Genomic DNA, 10,449 nt, shown 5'->3' on the forward strand with positions numbered 1-10,449 from the left:
TCTGCTGGTTTTCCCCAATATTTCTCCAGCAGTTCTTTGCTCCACAGAGGATTTCCCCATCCCTCTTGGGTCAAACTTTTCTCTAGCTCAGGGAATTCTGTGGTATTTATCATGACTGGTTTCATTGTGTTACTGTAGTGCAGCCTATATCACAATCCTGTTCGTGACGCCAATTTCTGTTAGCCGACGGCCAAGGATGTTTGGTGAGGTGCCAGCTATGCCCGTTTATACCATCCGTGACTTTAACCGCTAGGACGCACTGTCCCTTCGCGGCGGGCAGCCCGGGCTAGGCTGACGGATGCCCCAAGGTCCTAACCACCCGTGACTTTAACTGCTAGAGCTCAGAGCTCCTTCGCAGCGGGCAGTCAATACTGACTGACAGGTGCCCCAATGGCAGCACTAAGAGCCTCTCTACACCCGTGACTTTAACTGCTAGAGCTCAGAGCTCCTTCGCAGCGGGCAGCCAGGATTGACTGACAGGTGCCCCAAGAGTTTGCCCCGTGGAGGCGGCACAACTCAACGCTAGGCTCTTAGTACTCTCACCTAATGGCCAGGCTTTAGAGCCAAAACGGCTGAGGTTCTTTAATTGTGTTGGCTGCTTTACAGTAAACCAGAGAAAACAAGTCAGGCTTATGCATAAATGGTTACCAAAATTTATTAAGCTAGATTCTAATCATGCGGTTACAAAATTGCTAGTGCCTACTTATTTAAATGTAGAGATGTTACACACACAAACAAGTTACAAAACTGAAGCCACAATCCCAAAGAAAACAAAGTATAGAGCTCTATTTCAAAATATGTGTACACTAAAGATAGGAGATCAGGTGTGGATGCTTCTTACCCTCCTTGCATCTCTCGATTCCAGCGGTGCCAAGCCAGGATCGGTCACTCAATTCCGCGGAAAGACGAATAAGGGACAAGGCGTAGGGACCCTCTTAGCTGCAGAAGCCTTGGGAGGCTGTCACTTATCTGACCAGCAGATAGATAGTGAAAAGCACTCAAAAATCATGGTGCTGTAGGTCCCCTACTTATACCTCTGTACTCCTTTATTCTCTTTCTCCTTTCTTATGCCAAATTGAGGCTGGTCTGTCGGGGTGACGCCAGCTTTCACAAGAGTAGTTTACACTTGCAAAGGAGAGAAACAATAAGTTTCGACTACTGGACATTTCTTTTATCAGGGTAAATATTTTCCCACCTAGGATGTTGGTGTGTGTGCATCACGCTATTTAGTTGGGGCTAAGAGCCATGTCTGTCACAGGGCCTCTGCCTGCTGTGAGCTTAATCGTTGTATCTCTTCCCAGAGGCACATTGTAGCAGCACACCTGTGCTTTCACAGCTTCAAAGGCTGTGCTGGAATATATGTTAAGTGCCCTGTTCCTGCTTCCTCCTGTGTTTCCAGCAATGCTGGTCTGAGGGGTGGGGGGCTGGCTGTCTGGCTACACCTCTTCATCATCTGGACCCATGGAAAAGAAGCTCTTGAGGAATTCCACCATGATTTCAACAATTTCCATCCCACCATCAACCTCAGCCTGGACCAGTCCACACAAGAGATCCACTTCCTGGACACTACTGTGCTATTAAGGGATGGTCACATAAACACCACCCTATACCGGAAACCTACTGACTGCTATGCCTACCTACATGCCTCCAGCTTTCATCCAGACCACACCACACGATCCATCATCTACAGCCAAGCTCTACGATAAAACCGCATTCGCTCCAACCCCTCAGACAGAGACAAACACCTACAAGATTTCTATCAAGCGTTGTTAGAACTACAATACCCACCTGCTGAAGTGAAAAAAACAGATTGACAGAGCCAGAAGAGTACCCAGAAGTCACCTACTAAAGGACAGGCCCAACAAAGAAAATAACAGAACGCCACTAGCCATCACCTTCAGCCCCCAACTAAAACCTCTCCAGCGCATCATCAGAGATCTACAACCTATCCTGAAAAATGAACCCTCACTCTCACAGATCTTGGGAGACAGACCAGTCCTCGCTTACAGGCAGCCCCCCAACCTGAAGCAAATACTCTCCAGCAACCACACACTACACAACAAAAACACTAACCCAGGAACCTATCCTTGCAACAAAGCCAACTCTGTCCACATATTTATTCAAGTGACACCATCATAGGACCTAATCACATTACCCACACCATCAGGGGCTCGTTCACCAGCACATCTACCAATGTGATCTATGCCATCATGTGCCAGCAATGCCCCTCTGCCATGTACATTGGCCAAACCAGACAGTCCCTATGCAAAAGAATAAATGGACACAAATCTGATATCAGGAATCATAACAATCAAAAACCGGTAGGAGAGCACTTCAACCTCTCTGGCCACTCAGTAACAGACTTAAGGGTGGCAATTTTATAACAGAAAAGCTTCAGAAACAGACTCCAATGAGAAACTGCTGAGCTTGAATTAATATGCAAACTAGATACCATTAACTTGGGTTTGAATAGAGACTGGGAGTGGCTGGGTCATTACACATATTGAATCTATTTCCCTATATTAAGCATCCTCCCACCTTCTTGTCAACTGTCTAAATGGGTCATCTTGATTATCACTCCAAAAGTTTTTTTCTCCTGCTGATAATAGCTCATCTTAATTAATTAGCCTCTTACAGTTTGTATGGCAACTCGGACCTTTCCATGATTCTCTGTATGTATATATCTATCTTCTTACTATATGTTCCATTCTATGCATCCGACGAAGTGGGCTGTAGCTCACAAAAGCTTATGCTCTAATAAATTTGTTAGTCTCTAAGGTGCCACAAGTCCTCCTGTTCTTTTTACTAGTTTACTGTCTGCATTAATACTAGATGTTCGTGGGATATAAGGGTGTGACTTCACTGAGGGCTGATACTTGATGGCCAGCATGTAACCTGAGCCCAGGAGGGGGTTGGGGCCAGGTGACACCTTCTGCCTGAAAACTGGACAAAGGCTGGAGGGGCAGCTAGGGTGTGTGGCTGGGGGAGACTGCTGGAGGCAGTTTCAGTTTGGAGCTGTCTGGGGAGATGGGAGAAGGCCCAGAACCTGGGTCTGGGCTTCCCACACACCCCCTCCCCAAGATGGACCTGACTGTGGGGTCCTGTTTTCTGGACCTACAAGCTCTGTTTTAGACTGTGTTCCTGTCGTCTAATAAACCATTTGTTTTCCTGGCTGGCTGAGCGTCACAGTGAATCACAGGAAGTTGGGGGTGCAGGGCCCTGACTCCCCCACGCTCTGTGTCATCTGGCTATTCTGAAAAATTGGAAAAAAATGGCAGATTGAGAAGTCAAAAAAATTCCATTTAGGATCAAATGAAACATTTTGTTTGAGCTGAAATTAAAGGTGTTTTTTTTTTTTTTCAGTTTCAAGCAGGGTTTTTTTGTTTTTATTTTTTTCTTTAATTTTTAATTTTAAAAAATGGAAGTAAATTTCAAAACTGAACATCATTTGGAACTGGAAAAATTGTACTGTTCCATTTTTAAAATGTCAACATGGGATTTTTGGAATTTTGGCTGTTATTTGTTTGTTCCCAAAATGAACAAGTTGGCAAAACTGACAAAAAAATTTCAACCTGTTTTGTTGTCTCTCGATCTACTTTTTCACTGGGGGTGGGGGGAGGGGGGTAAGAAGGGGAGTTTGGGCCCAAAAGCTTCTGCCAGCTCCAATGTTAAAGGGAGAGTTATTAGCTTTGGTTATCAAAGCCAGAATTATTGGCTTTGGTTCTCATTCTGGTCTCCCTCCAACCTACAAAATTGTTTTCATTGGAAAAGGCCAATGCCTGTGAATTCAGAAGAAGAAAGGACCCCAGAAGGGGTTAAATGGGGCCCCACTCTTGGGGCGGGTGGGGGAGCAATGGGAGGCAACTGGATTCATGCACAGGAGGCTGCTGGAGAAGCCAGATGTTCCTGGGCTAACATCAGGGGATGGTAGGACTCTAGGTAGACAGACATGCAATAGGCTGTTGTTTTAACAACATTTTCTCTTAGGCTACATTTCTGCTGCTAAATAAAAAATGCTTCAGTTGTTTGGTCACTGGATACTGCTGGTTACAGACTCCTGAAGGGCAAGACAGCACATGCTAACCCCATTGGTTCCGCTAGGATACAACTGTATATCCATGGGGGGCTCGGTCTGAGAGCAGGCCAAGGGCCTGACTCCACCCCAGAGATAATGGGGACAAAGCCTGCAGGGATGCACTGGGGTGCAGCTAGCCCTGTACCCCATATGTCCAAGGGAGGCTACCAGGTGGGGAACCCCATGGGGGAATCCTTCTTCCTTCTTCTCCTGATGGTTGCCCACCATGTCCATGCCTGACCTGCTGGCATCAGTAGCTCCCCTCGCTCCATGAATCTTCCATGACAAAAGGTCTCAGAAAGACCTTAGAATGGGCAGGTTCCCAGGGATGTGATGCTGGGTGTGACAGCCAGGATACTGGGGATATGTTCCCAGGGAGGTGTATGACCAGGCCATGAGGGATTAGCTGAGATCCACCTGTGCAAATTGCTAGAGCGAAGTCCCAGGCCCCTCTGGTGAGTGGAAACCCAGAGCTGTCCCTCCCAGGCAGTGAAAGGAAGGGCAGGCTGTGTGTCTGTCTGTGCTATGAATGGCAGGTGCCAGGGTGCACCCAGAGATGGTGTCAGAGCAGCAGCGAAAGCGAAACCATGACACTTGGGAAAACAAAGTTTTTCCCCCTCCTAGCCTTATTGTCGGCAACTCCTGGCTTATTTTAGTGGAAACTTTCTCCAAAATTTCAGCTGGAGGCACATAACCCCAGGCCAATATCTGCAACATCAGTAGAGGATCCAGTCTCAGAGACCCAGATGGAACCAGTCCCAGAACCGGAACCAGCGGAACGACCAGCACCAGACCCATTGCCAGCACTGGATCCAGTACTTGCAACCTCAACACCCGAGGACCCCACCAAACCTGAACCGGCAGCAGCCCCAACATAACCCCAACATAATGTCCCAGCGAAGAGCGGTTCACAGTCAATGGAAACAGCCCCATCCCCTACATCGCTTCCAGAGGGACCAAGCCTAGGTCCACAATCCAATGAGGAACTGATGTCTCCAGCATCAAGGGAACAGTTCCAGATCGAACCGGAAGCAGATGAAAGCCTCCAGAGAGCTTGGACGGCAGCAGGGAGCAATCCACCGCCTCTCAGCTCTTCTAATCGATCCAGGTTTGTTGTAGAAAGAGGACTTTTATACAAGGAAATTCTTTCTGGTGGACACCAGGAAGACTGGCATCCTCAGTGACAGTTGGTAGTTCCAACTAAATACTGGGCCAAGCTTTTGAGCTTAGCCCATGATCACCCTAGTGGCCATGCTGGGGTGAACAGGACCAAAGACCGTTTCGGGGGGGTCATTCCACTGGGAGGGAATGGGCAAGGATGTTTCTACCTATGTCCGGTATTGTGAAGTATACCAAAGAGTGGGAAAAACCCAAGACCAGGTCAAAGCCCCTCTCCAGGCACTCCCCATCATTGAAGTTCCATTTCAGCGAGTAGCTGTGGATATTCTGGGTCCTTTCCTGAAAAAGACAGCCAGAGGAAAGCAGTACATACTGACTTTCATGGATTTTGCCACCCGATGGCCGGAAGCAGTAGCTCTAATCAACACCAGGGCTAAAAGTGTGTGCCAGGCACTAGCAGACATTTTTGCCACAGTAGGTTGGCCCTCCGACATCCTCACAGATGCAGGGACTAATTTCCTGGCAGGAACTATGGAAAATCTTTGGGAAGCTCATGGGGTAAATCATTTGGTTGACACTCCTTATCACCATCAAACAAATGGCATGGTGGAGAAGTTTAATGGAACTTTGGGGGCTAAGATACATAAATTCGTAAATAAGCACTCCAATGATTGGGACCTAGTGTTGCAGCAGTTGCTCTTTGCCTACAGAGCTGTACCACATCCCAGTTTAGGGTTTTCCCCATTTGAACTTGTTTATGGCCGTGACGTTAAGGGGTCATTACAGTTGGTGAAGCAGCAATGGGAGGGATTTACACCTTCTCCAGGAACTAACATTCTGGACTTTGTAACCAACCTACAAAACACCCTCCGAACCTCTTTAGCCCTTGTTAAAGAAAACTTACAGGATGCTCAAAAAGAGCAAAAAGCTTCATATGATAAACATGCCAGAGAGTTTCCTTCAAAGTAGGAGACCAGGTCATGGTCTTAAAGGCGCTCCAGGCCCATAAAATGGAAGCATCGTGGGAAGGGCCATTCACGGTCCAGGAGCGCCTGGGAGCTGTTAATTATCTCATAGCATCCCCCACCTCAAGCCTAAAGTGTACCATATTAATTCTCTAAAGCCCTTTTATTCCAGAGAATTCAAGGTTTGTCAGTTTACAGCCCAGGGAGGAGAGGACGCTGAGTGGCCTGAAGGTGTCTACTACGAAGGGAAAAGTGCTGGTGGTGTGGAAGAGGTGAACCTCTCCATGACCCTTGGGCGTATGCAGTGACAGCAGATCGAGGAGCTGTGCACTAGCTACACGCTAACTTTCTCAGCCACCCCAGGACTGACTGAACGGGCATACCACTCCATTGACACAGGTAATGCTCACCCAATTAAAGTCCAACCTTACCGGGTGTCTCCTCAAGCTAAAACTGCTATAGAACGGGAGATCCAGGATATGTTACAGATGGGTGTAATCCGCCCCTCTGGAAGTGCATGGGCATCTCCAGTGGTTCTAGTTCCCAAACCAGATGGGGAAATACGTTTTTGCATGGACTACCGTAAGCTAAATGCTTTAACTCACCCAGACAATTATCCAATGCCACGCACAGATGAACTATTAGAGAAACTGGGACGGGCCCAGTTCATCTCTACCTTGGACTTAACCAAGGGGTACTGGCAGGTACCACTAGATGAATCCGCCAAGGAAAGTCAGCCTTCACCACACATGTCGGGCTGTATGAATTTAATGTCCTCCCTTTCGGGCTGCAAAATGCACCCGCCACCTTCCAAAGACTTGTAGGTGGTCTCCTAGTGGGTTTAGGAGAATATGCAGTGGCCTACCTTGACAATGTGGCCATATTTTCGGATTCCTGGGCAGAACACCTGGAACAACTACAAAAAGTCCTTGTGCACATAAGGGAGGCAGGACTAACTGTTAAGGCTAAGAAGTGTCAAATAGACCTAAACAGAGTGACTTACCTTGGACACCAGGTGGCTCAAGGAACTATCAGCCCCCTACAGGCCAAAGTGGATGCTATCCAAAAGTGGCCTGTCCCAAAGTCAAAGAAACAGGTTCAATCCTTCTTAGGCTTGGTCGGTTACTACAGACGATTTGTACCGCAATACAGCCAAATTGCCGCCCCACTGACAGACCTAACCAAAAAGAAACAGCCAAATGCCGTTCAGTGGACCAAAAAGTGTCAGAAGGCCTTTAACCACCTTAAAGCAACACTCATGTCTGACCCTGTACTAAGGGCCCCAGACTTTGACAAACCGTTCCTAGTAACCACAGATTCATCTGACTGTGGTGTGGGAGCAGTTTTAATGCAGAAAGGACCTGATCAAGAATTCCACCCTGTAGTGTTTCTCAGCAAAAAACTGTCTGAGAGGGAAAGCAAGGTCACTGGTCAGTCAGTGAAAAAGAATGTTGCGCCATTGTCTATGCCCTGGAAAAGCTACGCCCATATGTTTGGGGATGGCGTTTCCACCTGCAAACCGACCATGCTGCTCTACAGTGGCTTCATACTGCCATGGGAAATAACAAAAAACTTATTCGGTGGAGTTTAGCTCTCCAACATTTTGATTTCGACATCCAACGCATCTCAGGAGCTTCTAACAAAGTGGCTGATGCACTCTCCCATGAAAGTTTCCCAGAATCAACTGGTTAAAATCATCCTTGAGATGTGGAAAATATTGTTAGTCTTTATGTACTTGGTAGTATATTTAGAGGTGCATGTGTCTTATTAAATCTGTTTTTTCGTAGAGCTCCAGAAAGAAATCCCAGCCAGCGTTTCACCCTAGCTGAGATTTGGGGGGTGTGTCATAAATATAAATGGAAGGGTAAACCCCTTTAAAATCCCTCGTGGCCAGAGGAAAAATCCTCTTATCTGTAAAGGGTTAAGAAGCTAAAGGTAACCTCACTGGCATCTGACCAAAATGACCAATGAGGAGACAAGATACTTTCAAAAGCTGGGAGGAGGGAGAAAAACAAAGGGTCTGTGTCTGTCTATATGCTGCTTTTGCCGGGGACAGAACTGGAATGGAGTCTTAGAACTTTTAGTAAGTAATCTAGCTAGGTATGTGTTAGATTATGATTTCTTTAAATGGCTGAGAAAAGAACTGTACTAAATAGAATGACTATTCCTGTCTGTGTGTCTTTTTTGTAACTTAAGGTTTTGCCTAGAGAGATTCTCTATGTTTTGAATCTAATTCCCCTGTCAGGTATCTACCATCCTGATTTTACAGAGGTGATTCCTTTACTTCTATTAAAAGTTTTCTTGTAAGGAAACTGAATGCTTTTTCATTGTTCTAAGATCCAAGGGTTTGGGTCTGTAGTCACCTATGCAAATTGCTGGGGATTTTTACCAAAGCTTCCCCAGGAAGTGGGGTGCAAGGGTTGGGAGGATTTTGGGGGGAAAGACGAGTCCAAACTACGTTTCCCAGTAAACCCAGATAAAGTTTGGTGGTGGCAGTGGAAATCCAAGGGGAAAGGGTAAAATTAATTTGTACCTTGGGGAAGTTTTAACCTAAGCTGGTAAAAATAAGCTTAGGAGGCTTTCATGCACGTCCCCACATCTGTACCCTAGAGTTCAGAGTGGGGAAGGAACCTTGACAGCTCCAATCTCCCCTGCCTCAATTACATTTCTGGGCTTCCCATCTAGGATGTATCTTTCTATTTCCTCAGGAACATGCTCTAAGAACTGCACCATTTGCATTAGGAAGGGCAAATCTACTGGAGATTTAACACTTGCTCCTGATATCCAGGCATCCCAATGTTTCACAATGTGGTAGGCATGTCGGGTAAATGAAACATCTGGTTTCCACCTTAGAGCTCTGAACCATCGACGGGAATGCTTGGGTGTTAGCCCCATTCTGACTCTTGCCTTGGTTTTAAACAGTTCATACTTGTTCATGTGTTCCTTAGGCATTTCAGCCGCCACCTCAGCTAAGGGTCCACTGAGCTGCGGCCTCAGCTCTACCATGTATTGGTCGGTAGAGATGCTGTACCCAAGGCAGGCCCTTTTGATGTTTTCTAAGAAGGCCTCTGTATCATTGCCTGCCTTGTAAGTGGGGAACTTTCTGGGATGGGAAGTGGTACCTGGAGAAGGATTGCTAGGGTTTGTTGGTATATTCTGCTGAGCCTTTGCCTTCTCCATCTCCAGTGCATGCTTCGTCTCTTTTTCCTTCTCCTCCTCCACATGCTTCCTCTCTTTTTCCTTCTCCAGTTCTTTGTCCCTTGCCTCCATAGCTCTCCTGTGGGCAGCTTCTAGGGCTTTTTCCGCCTCTTTCACTGCCTCTAGTCTGATTAACTCCAATTTGTGTTGTGTCTTGATTTCTGCCATCTTTGCCTCTCTGTTTTTAACTAACTTTACACCCAAGAGAGAGAAATAAAACAAACAAACACAAAAACCTTGGCTTGTAAAATTTTGCTGTGCTGTAATATGATACCTATATTCTCTGATAGTGTTTGTCAGCCTGCAGAAAAGTCCTAACACCTTTGTCTCCAGGCAAATAGACAGAAAACCCCTCTAGTTGCTCTTAGGTAAAAAAAAACGTCTTCAGATCTGTGAAGACTAATGAATTTCCCTGCAGGAGGTTAACTACCCTGCTTTTAGGTAGAGAAAACTCCAGCTCACAAAAGACAATTCCCTTTTGTCTCTGCTCTGGCCCCCAAGCAGAGACAAAAAACAAACAAACAAAAAACAAAAAACCCCAACAACTCTAACTGTTTTCAGTTTAAAACCTGGGTTCCAGCAGCCCAAAGGAAAAAAAAATTCCTTTTAAAATCTGTGCTTCTGGTTCAAAAAATCTCAAATTGATCTCAAAATGATTTCAAGTTAATCCCACCGCTCTGCCACCATGTCAAGGTTCCTTCCCCACTCTGAACTCTAGGGTACAGATGTGGGGACCTGCATGAAAACCCCCTAAGTTTATGTTTACCAGCTTAGGTTAAAATTTCCCCATGGTACAAACTATTTTACCTTTTGCTCTTGGACGTTTTTTGCTGCCACCACCAAGCGTCTAACAAATATATAACAGGGAAAGAGCCCGCTTGGAAATGTCTTTTCCCCCCAAAATCCTCCCCAAACCCTACACCCCCTTTCCTGGGGAAGGCTTGATAAAAATCCTCACCAATTTACATAGGGGAACACAGACCCAAACCCTTGGATCTTAAGAACAATGAAAAAAAGCAATCAGGTTCTTAAAAGAAGAATTTTAATTGAAGAAAAAGTAAAAGAATCACCTCTGTAAAATCAGGATGGTAA

This window comes from Lepidochelys kempii, chromosome 6 (genome assembly GCF_965140265.1).
Source record: "Lepidochelys kempii isolate rLepKem1 chromosome 6, rLepKem1.hap2, whole genome shotgun sequence".
Classification (NCBI taxonomy): Eukaryota; Metazoa; Chordata; order Testudines; family Cheloniidae; genus Lepidochelys; species Lepidochelys kempii.